This window comes from Plectropomus leopardus, chromosome 2 (assembly GCF_008729295.1).
Source record: "Plectropomus leopardus isolate mb chromosome 2, YSFRI_Pleo_2.0, whole genome shotgun sequence".
NCBI classification, from domain to species: domain Eukaryota; kingdom Metazoa; phylum Chordata; class Actinopteri; order Perciformes; family Serranidae; genus Plectropomus; species Plectropomus leopardus.
The window spans coordinates 35,543,553-35,563,541 of record NC_056464.1 but is presented as its reverse complement, the minus strand read 5'-3'; the positions used below and the strand labels follow the sequence as shown (position 1 = coordinate 35,563,541).

Below are 19,989 nucleotides of genomic sequence, written 5' to 3'. Positions count from 1 at the left end.
ACATAAGTCCCTCCCCACTGTTTTTTTTTTTTTTTAGCATGCCTTCTACTTTTTACACAAACCTCTCTTCTCATTAAAAAAAACCAACAAAAAAAAACAACAAAACAATCCCTTTATTGAAAAAAGTACATTGTGAAACTGGGCTTGTGGAACATGGGAATATGGTTTATATTTAAACTACAATATATACTTTAGAAACACCGTAGTAATATACACAAATGAATGCAAAATTTGTACTTTCTGTTTTGGTGTAGCTCATGAACTCGCTCTAATCCCCTTTTATGATTACAATGAGAAATTTAAGAAGAAATTACCCCCAAAATAGCAAGTAAATTACATGAAAAAAAACAACAAAAAAAAAAACATTGCAAATAAGACTTGGAAAGACTACTAAAAAAAAGATAATACTTTGACATAATTTTAAATACGTAATTAGGATAATGATATAGTTTTTTTTAATTCTAAATATACTAATTTCCTGTAATCTGTGGAGCATTTCTTTCCAAATTGCTCATCACATTTCCCCCCTATGTTTGTTCAAGTACTCAGGGTTCAAAGGGTTAAAAACTTGTGAAAGACGTCTGAAAGCAGCATAAGAGAAGTGATGCGGCACCAGGTCTTGTGGGGTTAATTGAAATAAAATTAAAATTAAATTGCATGGAGCCCAGCTGGGGTTACTGTTGCACCAGAAATATCAAGTAATATGTCCCTTGGATGAACCGTGTCTTTATTATATGACTATATATATTATTCATTAGCGCCACTGTTGAGCGCGTGCATCGTGGACGCCTGAAATTTGGATAAAGTCCCACAGCCGGTGGAGGAGGAGGAGGAAGAGGAGGAGGCAGTATGAGGGCTGTAGAGCCGGCTGCGGCCTGTAGGTGGCGCCGAAGCCCCGCCGTCATGTAAATGAACTGTAAAAGCCAAACAGGCTGCGTTAGCTTCACTGTAATGACGTTAGCCTCTTGGATGTTTTTTTTCCGCCGTTAATGAGTTTGGATACCGGGGACCGACATCCATGAACCTCTCCGGTCATCTGAAGCACAACCACGGTGACCTCCACGAAGTCAGCTCAGCGTCCTCCGGGCGATCCTTAAGGTATGTTGTTGTTGTGACAGCTCGGTGCCTCTAACCGGAGAGACTGCGTAACGTCAAACCGTTATGTTAGCTCCGGAGCTAGCGTTAGCATGCGAGGCTACTCAAACGGTAGATAAGTGTCGAACTAACGGCAGTGTTTGACGGGACACCGATAAAAGAAGGAAGACGGGATTGTAAATCGAGATGACACGAAGCGGTGGGGAGTTTTTCCTCCATTATCAGCTGATTTAAGATGAGTGTTAGCCGATTTAGCTAGCTAGCGTGTTGTCAGGCTAAGGTCAAGAGGCTGGCCAGTCTGACAGCTAACGCTAACTAATATGGTACCCGGGAGGCTATAAACGTGTTATGTGGCAGCTAGCCATACTGACACCCGTTAACGGCAACACAGACTACCGTTATGATCACAACGACTGTGGAAGCTGGGCTGGTGTCGTTTTAAAAATTAAGACATGGGTCCCTAAAAGTTTTATTAGCTCGCAGCTAACACGGTGTAAATATAATTACGGTCTTAATAGAGGAGGTTGTACGCTGGATTCCGGTGGACTGACTGGAGTAATGTACCGACACAGGTTAGTAGATTGTTATTTCTACATGACATGGTGACAGAGAGAGTTTTTAGGCTTTTACAAGGTTTAATCAGGTAGCTTCTGTTGCACTGGGTGTGCTGATGACCATGCTGCTGTGTGTTGTCATACAACTGATGCAGGACTGCCTTATCATGCTGCTGACCATAATGTTAGTAAATAAACAGACAGCCATTCATCAGTTTAGGCACCTCTCTGGTTTTACCGATGCATAATGTGCATCCGGTGGCTTTATGGAGGATGTGATTTGAAATTGAGTTTGTTGAAAATGTTCTAGTCCAAGTCATAATGTACAAAATGTACAGTAGTAGCCAGCTTCCAGAGAGTAAAACTGTCACAAATTGTGTACGTAATGCTCAACAAAGAAAGGGATAGGAAGACCACACATGGCATCGTACAACCATAACAAAAGGTAGCAAACAATCAGTATTGAGCTTTGGACATGTCTTAAATGCCACCTAGTGTAAACAACCCAGCAAGTTAGTATTATAAATCTCATATTGTGTGCTCATGAGAGTGCAAGACATGATTAGTGGAAAGGGAGGGCACACTAAATACTTCTAACTTTAGCCTGTTGAAGTTGTTTTTTACTTATTTTTGTTACAGACATATTTTTATTGTTTTTTGAAAACTTACAAACAGCCACACAGCATAACAGAAGGAAAAGAAGTAAAATAAAATGAACACATATGAACAAACAGGCATACATGAACACATGTTTACATTTTTTAGGTTTAATTTCAGTAAACAACAATCACACAAATTACTCATGGCATTGAAATTTTCTTGAAGACAGGTTATGTCAGTGTCTTTTTAAAGTATTTTAAATTTTTTTGTGTCATCTGCAAAAAGATATGCATTAGATTGTATCACACTTGGTAAATCATTTATACAGACAACAAAGATGGTTTGGGGTTCTTTTTTTGGCCTATATATCCTGCTGAAAACAACCAGTCTTTCCTCTGTCACTCAAACCAGTCAGCTTAGTTCTCTTTAAACTGTTTAACAATATTGTCAACAGTATATGTGAATTTGCATTAACAGCTAATCAGTTGTGGTTTTTGCAGGGGATGTCAAGGACATGTGTCCAAAGCTCCATGTTCAAAAGTTTGGGATTGTAATCACTAGAGAGTTCTATAGAGTTTAGTTTTCTTAGTAATAATCAGCGTAGTAGCTACAGAATTATTACCTGTTAAATAAGCCACACATTGCGCCTATTCTCATTTTTTTCTAATCCTCAGAACTCTTCTGGATATGTGCTAATTAGGTAGGGCTGACCCGGATGCTTCAAAGCTTAAATCGGCACTGGTGTAATTGAGATCCAAATCAGTATTCAGATCCTTAATTTTATGTTTTCTTTGTCTTTTTCACTGGCAAAGTAGTTGAAAAAATTTAAAGGCGGTGGCCAGTGTCAGACCTGAGCAAAGTCAATGTTCTCAGCACATTCATTGCAATTAAATTTTGCTATCTGTTTAGGAAAAGGAACAGGTGTGACAAAATTCAGCCGACCTGTGGCATTCAGAGTTATTAATAAGTTACAGAAACATTGCATGCAATAATCCACATTCCACCTTCTTTTCCCTCTTATAATTACTCCCCCTCTCTCGCACACACACGCCATGACAGGAAGTCTGACTAAAGTTGTGGCGAGTTCAGGGGGTCCAGTTGCCTCCCATCCATTTGAATATTCCTACTGTTTGAAGATTTCAAAACATTTAGTGTTACAATTTTATATTGATTGCGATGAGAAAGAAAAAAAATGTAAGTGTTTTGGTTTCATCTTGCCAATACCTGATACATTTAATAAGTTCAATATTTGAACTAATTCTGATCCAGTGTATTACATTGGTGCCATAGACAAGAAATTTAAACAGTGGGCCAAAAATTTGAAGTAAATTTAATTTTCTTTTTATCAGCATTTTCTGTTCAAGGGATACACCTTGACTTTTCCTTATCCATTATCATCTTGACAAAGTGGAAATGACTTAACCTGCACCGTCTTCTGCAGAATGTAAACAATCCTCAGCCAGTCTTGGCGTCTTTACCTATAAGATCAGTGAGCGGTGTACCATTGCCAAACTATAAATAGAAATAAAAAAATACATGTGACCAAGGTCTGTTGGCTTCCTGAAGTATAATTTAGACCTTAGTCTATAATTTGATAATTTAGCCTTTTCCAGCAACCAACCAACATTTGAAGAGCTTCTAACCAAAACATCAAGTTCTCCATTCAGTCTTAAGCAAGGACCAAGGAAAGTGTTGCCTGTGCCTTTGGTTTGAATGGAGAAGGATATGTAGGTTAGCTGGATAACTTTGGGCTTAAGCCTGGCTTTTTGGTTCCACAAAAATGGTAAATTTTACATGATGGTGATCATGATTATGTTTTGTGCAGACCACAGGAAGAATGGTTGCTGCATTGTCTACAGCTAATGGAGATCCTAATACATGACACAAAATCCTAAAAGGGTCCGAAAGACGTCACAGTCAAGGATTGTAAATGCTACCAGTGCTCTGTGCTGGTTATAAAACAGGGCCTCTAACAAATAGTTATTTACTACAGCAGCAGTAATCAATACAACATCCTATTGCATAAAAGTGGCTGATAGTTCGATTAGAGTGCTCAGTGTAGACCAGTGAAACTCAACCGACGGCCTGTGGGCCAAATCTGGCCCCTGATAGGGTGCTGTGTGGCCCCCTAACCATTTTCTAATTCACCATTAAAATAAAGTGATTGACACTTGGAATTTGTTTTTGTACTTCGAGTGAACATTTGCCAAAGTGCATAAACAGCATCAAAATAGGGCTTGTTTAATTTAAAAAAGTGCCAGTGGAGCATCCCCCGCACCCCCGACAGAGGTCCTAGCTAAGCCCCTAATTTCCCATAATTCTAGAAATGTCCTAAAATCCTAGAAATATCCTGAAGTCCTGGATATGTCCTAAAATCCTAGAAATGTCCTGAAGTCCTGGATATGTCCTAAAATCCTAGAAATGTCCTAAAGTCCTGGAAATATCCTAAACTCCTAGAAATGTCCTAAGGGCTAGAAACGTTCCTAAAATCCTAGAAATCTCCAACAGTCATGGAACTGTCCTAAAATTCTAGAAATGTCCTAAAGGCTCGGAAATGTCCTTAATCCTAGAAACATCCTAAAGTCCTTGAAATGTCGTAAAAGCCTAGAAATGTCCTATAATCCTATAAACATTAATAGGGCTTTTGTGACTGGCCCCTGTCCTCTTTTCATTTTGCAAGTGTCCCTCATTCAAAGCAAGTGAAGTACCCCTGTTGTAGACTGTTGTATTCATGGTCCATCAGTGCAGCCTTGAGGAACATTAGGTGACCTCATGAATAGAAAGTCTTTTATAGAAGAAATTAGGGGGCAGTATCACAGAAATGACAAGTATTCACTCTGTAAAGTAATGACAGCCAGCAATCAGCTTTTTAAGTGAAAAAAGAAAGATGTCTTTTGAAGATTACAGTTTATTCAAACGGTCACCTTTCTACAGTATTAGGGACACTTGTAATATCTAATGCAATCCTGCACTGCAGCTCAGGCATAAATTCTACTTTTAAAAGGATATTAATGTGCATTAACTTGAGTGCATTTTATTGTGTTGTTTTTAATATTTAAAAAAAAGAAATATGGGGGGAAAGCACAGTTATGCAAGTGCCACTATTTTGACCAAAACCTTCTGACTTGATTTAAAGATGAGCCTTGTTGACATGAAAGTCTCATCAGCTGACTGAAATGTCGTGAGTTTGGGTTGCCGCGGTAACGCCACAGTCTTGGGTTAGTGGTGAGACAGGAACCCATATGGTAGACATGTGTGGTCTTGGTGGTTGTTTTGACTGATCTGAGCCGTTGTCTCACTCAGACAATTGTTAATAGGACGGATTGTTCTTCTGGTTCTGAGTGTGTGTGTGTGTGTGTGTGTGTGTGTGTCGCTCAACATCTGTTGAGTTGTGTCAGGGGACATGGGCAGCAGCTGTGTGTGTGTTTTTATGTTTTTCCCAGTTGTAGTTTGTGATTTTTAAGAGTGACAGATGTGTTTGGGGTCTCTCTCCCACAGGGCTGCATGATACAGAGAAAGAGCCGGATCTCTTTAATGATGACACTGTTTTCTCCATCCCTTCCCCGCCTCCTCACGTCGATCATTAACCTATATCATATTTTGTTTAATTGCTTCCTCGGTCCTTCATTAGCTCCTTCTTTCCTACATTATTACTTCCTTTACATCCTTTAGTTTTATTCAAGCAGCAGTCCTGGGGGCTTAAAACTGAAACCAACACAGAAGTGCAAATATCCTGTAGTTCTTTGAATGGCCACTTGAGACTACCTACAAAAGACCCCATAGACCCCTATGTTTAAGTGCCCAACTTTACAGCAAAAAGACACATATTTACAACCTAGTACAAAAAAATTGTTCTCTATATCTCCCTGTTTATGACAACTTTTAGGGGGGGAAATATTATATTATTCCACCAGTGACAGGTGACAGGTGTCGCAATGGCAACATCCATTATTTTTATACAGTCTATGGTTTGTGTCATCCTTTCTCCATTACCTCCTTCTCTCATAACTGCCTTATTTCCTTCAATTCCTTTCCTCTCTTGGGGCCTCATTACAGAAAAATATCCTAATGTTAGCTTCAAAGTTAGGAAAAATCTGATTCGGCCATAACTGAAGATATTCTTAAACTCATGGTAAAGGTGTCCTACCCTGTCTAGGGTTGGATATCCTTTTTTTTTTTTCTGCTGCCGGTGTTAAAATGGTACTTTAAGAACGGTACCAGTATCTAAACACTACCTTAAAGTTTATATTGCAGTGCCAGAGTACACATTGTTTGCATGACATTTGTGAGGTTGCATGAGATGAAAGGCAGTAATGTTGAAGACAAATCTGCAGTCTGGAAGTCACCCTTAATTGAAAAAAATGAAGAGATCGAATGATCCTTACGACCACTGGCAGAGCCCCATGCCTCTCCAGGCCTCTCGAAATGTATCATCTTGGCAGTCGATACAACCATTAATATAATGATCTGAGAATCTGAAAGCATCAACCGACAGTTTAAGTGGCCTTTTAGTCATTTTATTTCAGTGTTCATGTTGTCTCTGTCTTCATTGTAATTACCATACATTGCCATTTTTTCTGTAACATCATCATCCTAAACTGAGAAGTTTCTGTAATGAGGCCCCAGATCTCTCTTTTTCTTCTCATCATCTTGGTGTTTTTGAGTTTCCCAGGATATTAGAGTTAGTGTGTCAGCAGTAGCCCTTATTTAGCATTTAGCCTGGTTATGCCACACTTAACAAATGCAACCACTCAGCAATAATGCCCATACACAAGCTGCTGAGTTTAGACATCATGGGAATGATGATGATGTCTTGGCCCTCTCTACTGACTGCTGAATTCTGGGATCTATCTTGACTGAATTTGTCCATTGCTTGGATTTTAGTTTGAGAACAATGCAATGACTGACAAAACGACGACTGGCATGAGATGACAGTTCATGAGACAGTTTGCGCCTAGTTAAAATGTTGAAATGCATAGCTGGTTTGACAGGTTTTTTCTTGAAGTAGATATATCTTTCATATGGCTGCAACCAATGGTTGTTTTTTATTATCGATTATTGATAAGATTATTTTCTCAATCAATCAACCATCATTTGAATTATATAAACATTACAAAACTTTTAAAAATGCCTCTAACAATTGTCAGAGCCAGATGTGTTTTCATTAAATGTCTTGTTTTGTCCAACCAACTGTCCAAAACCCAGATATATTACATTTACTAAAATGTTAGACCAGAAACTCTCACATTTGAGAAGCTGGAACCATATATTTTTTGGCAGTTTTGCTTAAAAAAATAAAATTATTTAAAAGATTAATCGATCATCAGAATACCTTCGAAAATTTTAGAGCTCTACCACTGAATACACCTGGTGTTAACATGCATGCCCAATATACCCACTGAAGTATATATACCGACTGATTCATGCCATTTATTACGCCGCCATAAGTTTAGGTGACTAGTGATGTGCTGGTGGAGCTGCCGGTCCTGCGGCATACTAATAATTTAAATTACAACTTAGAGAAACATTGCTTGCAATAGTCCACCCTCCACTGCGTCCCCTTCTTCTGTCTCTTTCTCTCCCCCATATAACATGCACACACACAAAAAAATAAAAAATTCTGGTGAAAAGCTGCGTTTGTCTAATCAAAATAAATATAAAGTGTTATGAGCCCATTTATGTTTCAGTAATAGAGGTTTTGTTTTTTTGCTTTGAAAAAGTAATTAGTTACATGTCTGGTTCCATCCATACAGTTTCTGCTACTTATCAAAGTCCAGAGTAATCAAATGGCTAAAAACAGTTGCTGAGATCTCCACTCCTCCACAGCTCTGTCCTCAAGGAGAGTCGCAAGGTGCTCTCAGGCCAGACAGGATATATTAGTCCTACAGTGTGTTTGTCAGACCACTAGACATCTTAACTTTTTCCACTTGGGGTCCACATGCAGTAATTAGTTTCCATCAGCAAAGCTCCTATGTGACCATGCACATGCCGCAGCTCAGTGTGGTTCTTTCCTCTTCTTTGATGGTGTAATCCTGCCAACTTCATTGATGAGGCGACAGGCACTGACCCCTCCGATGTCTGTTCTGTTAATGTGTGTAGCATGGACAAGCACAGCTAAATGTTTCCTTGCAGCCATGCAGAATGAAAAGTTCACTGCCTAAAAGGCAAAATTGTCCCAAAGTAAGAGGAAAGTTGAGAAGATATAGCCTGATAAGTAGACTCACTTGGTAACCTCCCTATTTGGTTTGACATTGTGCTCATGTTTGCAGTTTTCCTTGTGTGATAGATGTGTACATCCCTTTGGCATCGTTTTCAGTCAGCACAGAAGGTGTGGTAGTGTTTGCTAAATTTAAGGGTTGTTTTTTCTTTAAGTTGACTTAACAACCTGTACAGTTACTTCCATTTCATACACATTTTTCACCAATTTATTGGCCAATTTTCTGTTGTAATCTTTCCGGTCTTGGCACAGGAGGATGATTTTGCCATTCTCAATCTGGCCAAAAAAGTTGTGATTGTTTGGCTCTTTTTTCAAACAGGTAAAGAACTGTAAATGTACCAATTAATGAGCATACATAACTGTGGTCATCGGTCTGTAAGTGTCAGTGCAGTTGTTGTGGGTGATGTTAATGTGTCGCTTACTAGTGTTGCATCTTGAGTAAATTTGCATCTGTGTATCAGTTTTGTTGACCTCTGACAGATTATAATCTGATTACTACAGATGATTTAAATGCAGGTGGAACAGGTCTGTCTCTATATTTATTGTATGCATATTTAGTCAACAGTGGTGAGAGACACCTTTTGCGAAACCAGTGTGGAGCAGTGTAGTGCTGAAACAGTTCAGTTCATAGTAACTAATGAAAATGATTCAGGTAATTGATTGATCTATCATGTTAAAAAAAACATGCATTAACTGGTTATGGCTTCTCACATAAAATATAAATAAATAGAGGACAACTAGGGAGCTGGTGAGAACCAATACTTTGGTGCCTAGTTGATGCCAAACTTCGGAAAACATGATTGAACTTGTTGTACTGTGGATACCAGGGGATGCAAGTCTTCCAGACCTGACAGGACAGGCAGCAGCAACACAAGCTGTGTCGCTTCTGCATTGCTGCTGCTGCTGGTAGCTCATGTAAGTTAGGATATTTCAAAGAGTGCTTTGTGCAGAGACATGCACACATTACGATGTGAAAAAATCACACCCCTGGTGACTAATGCATGGCTATTTGGGCCACTTCTGGTGTATTAGATACTGTTAGTCCAGAAAAACTGGTTGAAGAAACTAGCAGGATACATGTCATGCCCTTCTCTTTCTGCAATAAGGATTGAATTATAAATTCTGATAGCACATTTTTTTGGAAAGTTTTTGGATCCTACACAATGTCCACAAAGTCTTCCGACAAACCAAATCTTTCCTGACTTCTCTGACCAGGCTGACAACATCTCCTACTAATGATAAATGTGCTGCAAATCCTCAGTAACCCTTTAAAATTCTTCACTGATGCAACTCACTGCCAAACTACGCACTTCTACTCTTAGAGATCCCTGGAAGTCCTTAATTGGCTCTATCTCTGACTTGCTGAAGGACAGAAGGATTGCCTCTCTCTTTCTCTCTCTCACACACACACACACACACACACACACACACACACACACACACACACACACACACAGTCTTTCGGTCAGTCAGAAATAGCAGCTTAATCAGTCTGTCGGTGTCGTAGAGCTGTAGTGAGCCCACAGCTTTGTCCTAGTGATGGCTGATGATGTAAGATATGCTCACACAGATCCTTAGCTGATTGGCTGGCCGCTCAGGTTATTCACCACACCTGGCAGGACACAGCGGGACAATTAGAGATTGAGTTGTTTGTCTGGTTTGTTTGTTTGTTTGTAACTCCTGTGCTGCCTCCCACAGTTTCAACCAGACAGACGACCCATCTGACGGACAGACGGTGGCATACTCGACTTTGTTGCACAGAAGGAATGATACGATCGAGGCAAATGAGCTTCTGACATGTGTTATCACTGTTATTAAAATACAATTTTATCACAATACTTAGGTCACAATACATTATTATTGCATAAATAATTTGCAATATGCGGAGTATTGTTATAACATATATTGCAGTCTATTGCGATTGTGTTTCAATTGCAAATTAAGGAAAAACTTTGTCAACTTTGTCAGCACCTGTTTTTTATCTAAAAAGAAAGTTTTCATCTTATTTAATTTTATTGCAGCAACATGAATCTAGCAGACTGAAAAAGCAATTTATTTATTATTGTAGTAGACTATCAAACATTTAATTTGTATTTTCAATATTGATCATTTCTATATAGTATTAAAGAAATCAATACTTTGTCTCCATGTAGTGATAGATTATTACCATGAAAAATACCTCAGTTCTATGCTGTATCAATCTTTTCTCCCACCCCTATATGTATAATGTATAATGTTTTATTTCATGTGTTGTTGACAACAACAAAAAAAGCCAGGCGAGCTGACCAGGGCAGAGACACACAAACATTTAATTTATTTCTTATTACAATCAGAATTACAAATTATGATGTGATCTCATTTAATAACAGCTGCTACATTTTAGCACCAATACTTGTACTTTAGGAAAGCTGAATATGGTGATATTGTCTTTCCATGATACTTTTGCCCACAATAATGGACAGTACTTATGGTTTTCCTGTGTGTAAGTATCTCAATGAAATTGCCAATAGCCAATCCAAAATTAACAGTGTATTCATAACAATTAGGGCTGAAGGATTTAGACAAAATATTGTTTGTACCATTTGACCAATCAGCCCGAGGGGAAAGAAGGACTGAAGGAGGAGAGGAGATAATAAGACAGGATGGGAGGTGGGGAGATTTGGGGATTTGGGGAGAGGGATGGAGGAGGAGGAGGAGGAGGAGGAGGAGGACGACGACGAGGAGTATAGTGTGTATTGGAGACAGCAGGGGGAGGCAAGTCGTCCTTGACTTTGCCCTCCACCAGCCTATTCCCAGCCCTCTGCATCAAACTGCATACAGGACGCTGCCTGCTGAAAACACACACCTGTTGTCTGTGTGCCAGGAATTCACTGGAGACACATATAGATCCTCTAACAGAGACAAGACCACTGTACAGAGGCGTTACCAAACACCAGCTGTTCACTTAATACCCCAATACCTACCTCTGTGTGACCAGATACTGTTTGATGTTAGCCAACAGTAGCGCTGACGGCTGTGTGGGGCTGTAGCATGAGCGTGGCGATGCTTTGAGCTAAATGCTGACATCAGCATTGCTAACATGTTCAGAGTTACAGTGCTAACATGTTGATGTTTTGCAAGTATAAAGTATACCATGTTGATCATCACTGTTAAAAGAAATTATTTGTTTTAACTTTAAAAAAGATAATAATAATAATGATAAGCAGAGCGCACTCAGGGCACAGATGGAGCAGCAGGACATCAGGTGCAGTGAAAGTTAACCATTGATTGCGCTTCTACAGCAGCTGCTCCTCTCATTCATCAACTGGATAAGCTCTGAACGGATCGAGCAATCAATTATCCACCTGCGACTCAAACTCCTCAAACTGCTTCTGAGGAAAAAACAGAACTCCTGACCCACGAGTTCCACGTGTGCTGTGTTCACAGACCCGTAAAAATGTCAGAATTTGGAGAGCCATGATCATACTGTCCCTTATTAGCACCACTATCCTGCAGCAGCCATTACGTAGCCAATGGGGACGTGAATAAAAGTAGTGTGCTGTATTGCACTTTTTTCTTTTTTTTTTTCTTTTTTTAAAAAAAATTTATGTAAAATTGATTAAATGACCATTAGAGACTCTCCTACTGTTTGACAGCAATATTTGATATAATGTAATAACAATGTTTAAAATTCAGAGACGAACATGAAGAATTCATTTTCATCAGTCCTTTAGTCAAGTATTAATTAATAATCTCCTGGCACAGCCTGATTACGTGAGTATAGATGGACCACGGACTCTCTTAGATGGTGTTTGTGTTCATTTCTTGAACTGTCTGAAAGATGGTGTTTGGTGTGTGTTATTGAGTGCAGTGAAATGTTAGAAGTCACGGATCATCGGGTGATTTCACTGATCCTAGAACAGATGTGACCTGATGTTTACTGTTTGCTGCTAACTTTAGAATTCATTGCTCATGGGAAGCACTGTTTACGCCGTGTGTGTGTGTGTGTGTGTGTGTGTGTGTGTGTGTGTGTGTGTGTGTGTGTGTGTGTGTGTGAGTGAGAGTGCACAGTGCGATCCAGCCTGCATCTGGGGCTCATGCTTGGTCAAGCTCGGATCGTGACTTGGGATCAGACAGTTAGATGTTTAATTTCCATCGTGGCTAGATGCGTGCACCGTGCTGTGAGCAGTCGTGATTGTTGCCTGTGATGTGGGCCCAGTCTGAGTGTGTTTTTGTACAAAACGAACAGTGTAGTTAAAGGCATTTCTTACCTCGATGACATGTTGTAGGTTTGAGGTTTTCAAGGATTTCAGTGAGTGTGTAGCGCCTGCAGCTCCTCATTTAAGCAGCTCACTTGTAGCACAGAAAAAATGTCACAAAATGTTGAAATCAAAAAGCAATGTGTGATTCTTTTGAAAAAGCACTAAGTGATAGGGTCACAATGAAAGCCTTCCAGTGCTTCACTGGTGTAGTTGCAAAACATTTCAAATTGATACTGGACTCTGAATAGAGGTTGAACTTGTGACTCTGTTTATCGCCATCATTTTATCATCGTGATTTAAACGAAGGTCTTTTTTTTGTCCTGTCACACAACAGCATGCCTCAGCTTTGTGGGGAATTCATCTCCTTTCTTGTTGATTGTAACCTTTCAATATATAGCATTTTCATGATGTAATTCCCTCTTCTGTGTGTGTAATTAAAACACACCTGCGGTTGCCACCAGTAACCACAGGCAACCAGGATTGACATTTTAAAGAGACAGTTCAGCAAAAATGAAAAATCCATAACAAGGTCTGTGAATTATCTTGAGTAAGCAATACCAATCGAGTACTTCATTTGATACCCATAACGTGAATGGAGCAGTGTGTGTACGGTAAAAATGAATAATCAGAGAGAGAGCGTTACAACATGTGTTTAACCACACCTGACACCAGCACCTCTCTTCATCCTCTTAAAACAACCCAGCTGGCCACCAACGTTCTTTGACATCGAGGTATTTTTAAATTTAGGTTTAGAAACTGAAGCAGCTGCTGAGTTTGAGCTTCACCAGGGAAAGTTGTGATCATCAGTGGGTTTAATGACAGAGTTGAGCTGTGTCGATGTGATTTTGTTGGGACCGTTCAAAGGCATGGTGTTGGATGTTAGTATCTGCTGTGGCTATGTAGCTCGTGTTTACCGGGAGTGTCCGCTGTTGTTCCCCTCGTGCTCACCGAGGGGATAGCAGCTCTGGCGATGGCTTTTACAGAAAGTCTGCTAATCTGATGATCCGCGATGAGACCAATAGTGCAAAAATGATCAAACGCAGGTTTTATTTGACTGGTGATGCTATTTTGGTTAATAACTTAAAGGTATCAAGTACCAATACTCAGCCCTATCGATAACTCACACCGAAACGGTCTAGACTGATAATAGCACTACAGGTAAGAGGAAGAATATGTTTGTTTGATACTGCTGTCCCTTAAAGGATTATGATTTTAAGGAGCACAATGTTTTTTGACCACATAGATTTGACATAATCTGTATTTCTCAGCTGAGCAGAGTTTAAAATACTGAGCCTCCAAGAGCTTTAAATCAAAGGTTTTAAACCGATGTAAAAAATGAGCAGTGTTTCTGTCTTGTGTAAGAGAAATGTTCATCTATTAGAAAAATGGCTCGCTGTATCTGAACTGTTATGTATGGAGGCTGTGTGTGGTTTTCTATCTGTTATCATGAGCCCACATCGTGATATGATCAGCGAGCGTCGTGCCTCACTGCAGCCTTGACAGTGACCAGATGATGCCTTCATAAACACACACATACGTACGTAAGCAGGCTGTGACATCATGAATGGGCTTGCCTCTCTCCTCCAATCCTGTTCTTCGTCTTTGTTCCCTCATTTCTTCCTCTCTTCCTCCTGCTCTCATCCTATGCCTTTAGGCAGGCGATGATGAGTCATATTGGGGCAGCTTTGAGGTGCATGATGGGATAGGAGGATTGGACAAGAGATGATGGAAGGGGGATGGAGAAATGGCAGGGGAGAGGTGGGAAAAAATGGGGAATATTATAGCCAAAAGTATGTGGACACCTGAATGTTTTACGCTTATGTGATAGTGAACATGACTCTAAAACCATGGGCATTAATCTGCTGCTATAACAGCCTCCACTCCTCTGGTTTGAGGATTTAAACAAGATGTTGAACCTGGTTGCAGGGATTTACTCTCAGTCAGCCACAAGAGCATTAGTGAGGCTTTGTGCATGAGGGCATTGTAATGTTAAAACAGGAAAGTACCTTCACCAAACAGTTGCCACAAAGTCGAAAAAAAATCTTTGTCTAAATCAGTGGTTTCCAACTGGTGAGTCGTGGTCCAAAAGTGAACTGCAGGTGACTCATTAACGTGTTAAGTTTATGAAAAAAAAACTCACTTTATTTCGAAGTACAGTAAATTTTCCAGCACAGAGCTTTTATTTTGAAGCACCGTTTCTGTTTATTCTTGCACTAGGTTTTATTTCATCGTGTTCTAAGCCAAATTGCTGTTGACATTTTGTGAAATATAATTGAATAGGTGGTAAATTTGAATGTGTGGACAGGGCAATAATGTAGTTGCTATACTTGGGGAAAAAAAAACCCTCTCTGACCCTACAAGAGGAAACAGCACTTCAAAATAAAAGCTTTGTGTTGGAAATTCACCACCAGTTGAGGACCACTGGTCTAAAACATTGTTACTGTAGGATGATGTTCTACTGAAGAGAAAACATGAGGAAAATCAGACACAGTCATGGAAGTGGTGTCCAAATACTTTTGGCCGTATACTGTAGTGTATATGGTATGGTTCTTAGACCACTAAGACTCATGATCACCCATCAGTGTGAACTGAATTTATTAAGTGCCTTTCTGCTTCTGTCAGATGTCTTTTTTTGTCACATATAATGTTAAAATGTTAGATGTTTATATGAAACGTGGCCACAGTTCCAGACAATGAGGTAATCGTATGTGAAAGTAATCTCTTGGAGCCAAATCTCAGGCTTCAGGCCATTCTGTCCTACTTTGAGTCAGGCACCAGACGTTGAACTGCAAAAAAGGTGATTTATAGGTGGTGTTTTGTAAAAAGTTTTGTTTCTTGATGTAGTTCTGTTTTTAAAAACGTATATGCGGGTTGTGTCACTGGTTTTTGATGATAACGATATTAAAGTAAACAGAATTAAAATAACCTTTTTGTCATCTAATTGCAATATTTTAGAGTGGGCCATCATCTCTTGCAGTGATGACTAATCTCAAATAAAAATTTAAATGTTCTCTGAAATTAATTCACATGCTTTTAGAAACAAACTATCACATTTGTGTGGTGTCCTTAGCTGTTTGATGTGGTAATTGGGTAAAAACAATCTGGTGTTGCACTCTAGTGTTATTGTCTCTACTATCATTGTTTCATATGCTAATCATGTATAATTGTGTTTATTATTTTAGATGTTACTCAGCAACAGATGAGCTTTTATTTCATTCTTCTGCTGGTTGTATTCGTAATTGTGTGTGCTGACTGCTCATTGGAGACTAAATCATGAATTACAAAATATCCTCTCGGATTACAGACAATGTTATAAAATTCAAGTTTCAAATAATCAGTAGAGAGCTGAGAGGACATCTGAGAGGTGCTACCATAAAACCACGGACCATATCTTTGAACCGCATCTGTAAGTTGAACGTATGGGTTGATACAGCAAGATTTTAAAATTTCTTAATATATTGATTCCTTAATTCTGCTTAAAAGCCCAAATATCATGTGTAGTAGGGCGTCTTTTGTGACCCTAACAGTGCTGCTGTATTGCCTATGTAGAGAATGAGTGTGTGTGTGTGTGTGTGTGAGAGAGAGAGAGTTTGTGTGTGTTTATGAGACAGTAAGCTGACATGCTGAAATATTTGATGTCAACGGTTTTTGGCGAGATGCCCAGAAAGCTGTGTATGCATTCAGTCTTTGTTCTGTGTTGAATGTCCTCGCTAGTTTTTATCAAAGAACTCGTCTGCATCTATCCTTTTTCCAGTCAAATTTATTTAAAACGGTCTGCATTGCCATGGAAACCGCCATCACACAGTTGACGCGAAATATGGCATTTACAGTGCTTTGGAAAATTGCGACATGGGACACTGAATTTGATGAATTCACTGTTTATGACACCCTCGGTCACATTCAAGTCAGCAATGTTGGAATATTTTGCTTGTGCAGTGGTCAGCAATGTGCTGCCTGGTTCTCCTTTTTCTTCTTTTTTTTCATTAATTTATGTGACACAATGATGTTGATTTGTTTGCAATTTAGTGAGTCCTTGAGACCCACAGCTTGTCACTGGAGTAGGTCTAAGGGATATTCAGCAGGTCCCCAAAAAGTGTGTCTTTTGACAGATAGTAGTATTAAAATTGGTGCTTGATGTCATCAAAAAGGTTATATTCATATAAGTTTAAAGTGCATCAGAAAACTGAACGAATAAATCCCAAATGTGAAAACACCATGTACCAGGGTTCTTGCAGATCCTTAAGAGTCTTAAATGGCAATAAATTTATTAGTCTAAAAATAATTCCTTAATTCATACTGAATTGTCATAAATCAGTCTTCTCAAGTCAAATTCAGACATTTGAATAAGGATTTTATAAGTTGTTTTTTTTTGTTTGTTTGTTTGTTTTCTTGACGTTGCAGTGTAAAATCTCAAAATAAATAACTTTTTGCCTCTGCCTTTAACATCACGCTGATCCGAATGGCAACACTAAATTGATATAAAAAATACATCAAATGTTTTGTTTCTGGCCAGGATGCTCAGAGCTCAGAGGATCTGCTGTCTGCTTATGAACCGTCAGTTAGAATCAGCCCAGTATCAGCTAAATAAAATGTGATATATAATTGGAATATGTGATAATTCATTAAAAAACACAAAAAATACTGTATAAATTTAATAGTTAAAATAGAAAAAAAAAAAACATTACTTCTTAATGAGACAAGTTTTTATGTTTTCCTTTCACTCATTGAAACAACGAACAAAACACGATTTTGTCTTGAGCAAGCTGTATACACGGACTGTAAGAAATTGGCACTCAACGGTGAATTTTTTTGTTTCGGTGTGTCCCCAATATTGTTAAATGTCATCTGGTCATCTTTGACACAAGTGAATACAGCGTCTGCTGTGAAAGCAGATGCCGTATTCAGATGTTGGGATGTAAGACAACAAGGATGTCTGCAGTAATATCCTACATAATAGTGAACATTTTTTGAACCTAAAGATATAAGGTATTGTTAACCTGTGATCCCCGGGGAGCTTCGTGCTGCCGACTAGGCGCACGGAGCCTCTGAGAGCTGGGGATGAGAGCAGGCAGGTGGGCAGGTGTCACATCAGTGCAGAGCACCGGAACAAAAAGACCTGACACACAACTGACAGATTAATAATGACATCCAAAACACAAGTTTCACTCTCAGTGGTTTCTGTGACATGAGAAATAGGCTACTTTCAAAATAATTATGTTTGAAAATATTTTTTAAAAATGTACACAGAGCTACCTGTTGGGCCGCTGCATTTGTTGTTCACAATGTTGCATTATCAGTTAAATAATAGGGTGTGACCCTGGATGTCACAATAGTGAGTTTACAAAGTGAAAAATCTGAAACGATGCAGTAAGCTCTGTCCTTCAGATTTTAATGCATCATAGACAGAAAACGTAACGACGCAGCATCACTGGTAAAGTTCATAAATAATGTTATGTGCCGAACTTTGGATTTGGATTTCTGTTACACCCCTGATAGTGATAGAGTTAAATTAGTGTTTAACGACACATACAATTCGTTTCTGAACATTTATTTTGAAAAATAACTGTGTTCATCAATATTTTAATGTTACCAAAAAGATTTGATGACAATGTGAAAATATTTTTTCACAGTGGCAAACCTATCGAGAAATGTCATCCCTCAGTTCTGCAGAGCATTTTAGATTCTTTCAGCTCATAGTTTTGGTTTTATAGCACATTGACTTTACTGCAAGTGGAAAAAAAGCATAACACAGCTTTAAATACACATTTGGCTTAACATGTTGTCATTTCCTCTCTCTACAGGAAGTGGTGACCCTGCCTACCGGACACGCTGCTTCTCCTGCCCTCCCCCCAACTCTGCCCCCCCACCCACTGTCCTGATTGGGTCTCCGTGCTGCCGGCGGTGGATTGGAGCACTCTGATTGAAGGCTTTGCGAGGTGGTTTTTCGGTCTGGCGCCGCCTCCCCCCGGGGCCGGCGTGCGCTCCCAGCAGCCCGTGGTGCCCTGCGCCCCTCCCTCCCCATCACTGCACAACAGAGCCCATGCCCAAGGTAAGACCAGGACCAGGACTACCCTGATGTGCTACAATAGAGATCCCAGTTAGTCAGTCGGAGGCGAAAGTATTGTGTTTGTTTTCAGTGTTCACACCTTTATTTTGGTTTCCCTTTTCTTTAATGCAAACAAAACTTGAGCATGAAGTCACCGTATCACTAGGGAGGAAGGTTTTACATCATGTCCTTTTGACTGAGTACAGGGTTGGAAATTAACTTTTTTTTGTCCACTTGCCACCGTGGCTGATGGATTCCAATATCTACCCTCTACTTGATAGATTACCTTTTTTTTGGCTGGTGAGTGAAGCAAATCTACCAGTCACTTCCATGTTTTACCAGCATTTGGTTGGTTGCTGGTGCTAATTTTCAACCCTGATTGAGTAAAACACAATGGTAATTTGTACATAGATTTAAGAACAGAAAAAAGGAGCATGATGGGGGAAGACGTAGCTTATGTTGATCTTCTGTGTCTTATCGTAGCCCTATCTGCAGTGAACACCTGCTGGTCTTAACCTTTAAATTTCTTAACCATAACTGAAATGCATCTGTGGCTCACAGACCTTACCTGGATCACTGAGTGCGGAAATCTGACATCAAATGTCGGACATCGACTCTTGTTTGCTTATGTTTTAAAGTGATAGTTTGTGATTTAAATAATAAATTTGCCAGTTTTAGACTGTGAAGCTGCTTCTGTTTAGACACCATTAAACATTTGTATTGATTGTTATATGAAATTAAAAATAGTGCTTTTGTAGAAGAACTTTCAAAGTAAGGTATTGTAAAAGGTATAATTTTGGTATTGACTGACTGGTTATCCCTTTGGGATAACTATATTTTCTCAAAAGGAAATTAATTTGTGATATCATTACAGAAACTAAGGTATCACTACAAAACATTTTAAAGAAAAACCCAGATTTGAGTGACCTGAGCAAAACTGTGCACCTTCTGGTAGTGTTTATATTTATTTTGTAACACTGGGGGAAATTTGGATTGTAAATAAACCTGGAATTATTTATTGAATTTGGTGCTCAGTACACTGGGGATGGTTGTTAATACACTAGTTGTAAATAATTTGGGGAATTTTTTGACATAATATATGAGTAAAAGAAAAAGGTGAGAAAGGGTACAAATTTATAAGCTTTACTCCACCTACTCCACTGTACTTTGTTTGTTTATAATATGATTTAATTGGGTTTGAAATGAAGGTGAAACTAAGGTGAAATCAAAAGTGTG

The 19,989-nt window shown here is 39.2% G+C and overlaps 1 protein-coding gene across 1 annotated transcript in view; it reads left to right on the top strand.

Moving 5' to 3' along the window:
- Positions 1-922: 922 nt before the first annotated feature.
- The window catches only part of ip6k1 (inositol hexakisphosphate kinase 1), a 38,006-nt gene continuing 18,939 nt past the window's right edge, over positions 923-19,989 (top strand). The window contains 2 exon segments of the mRNA XM_042510007.1: positions 923-1,098; positions 18,509-18,756. The gene's annotated coding sequence lies outside the window, so the exon portion shown is untranslated.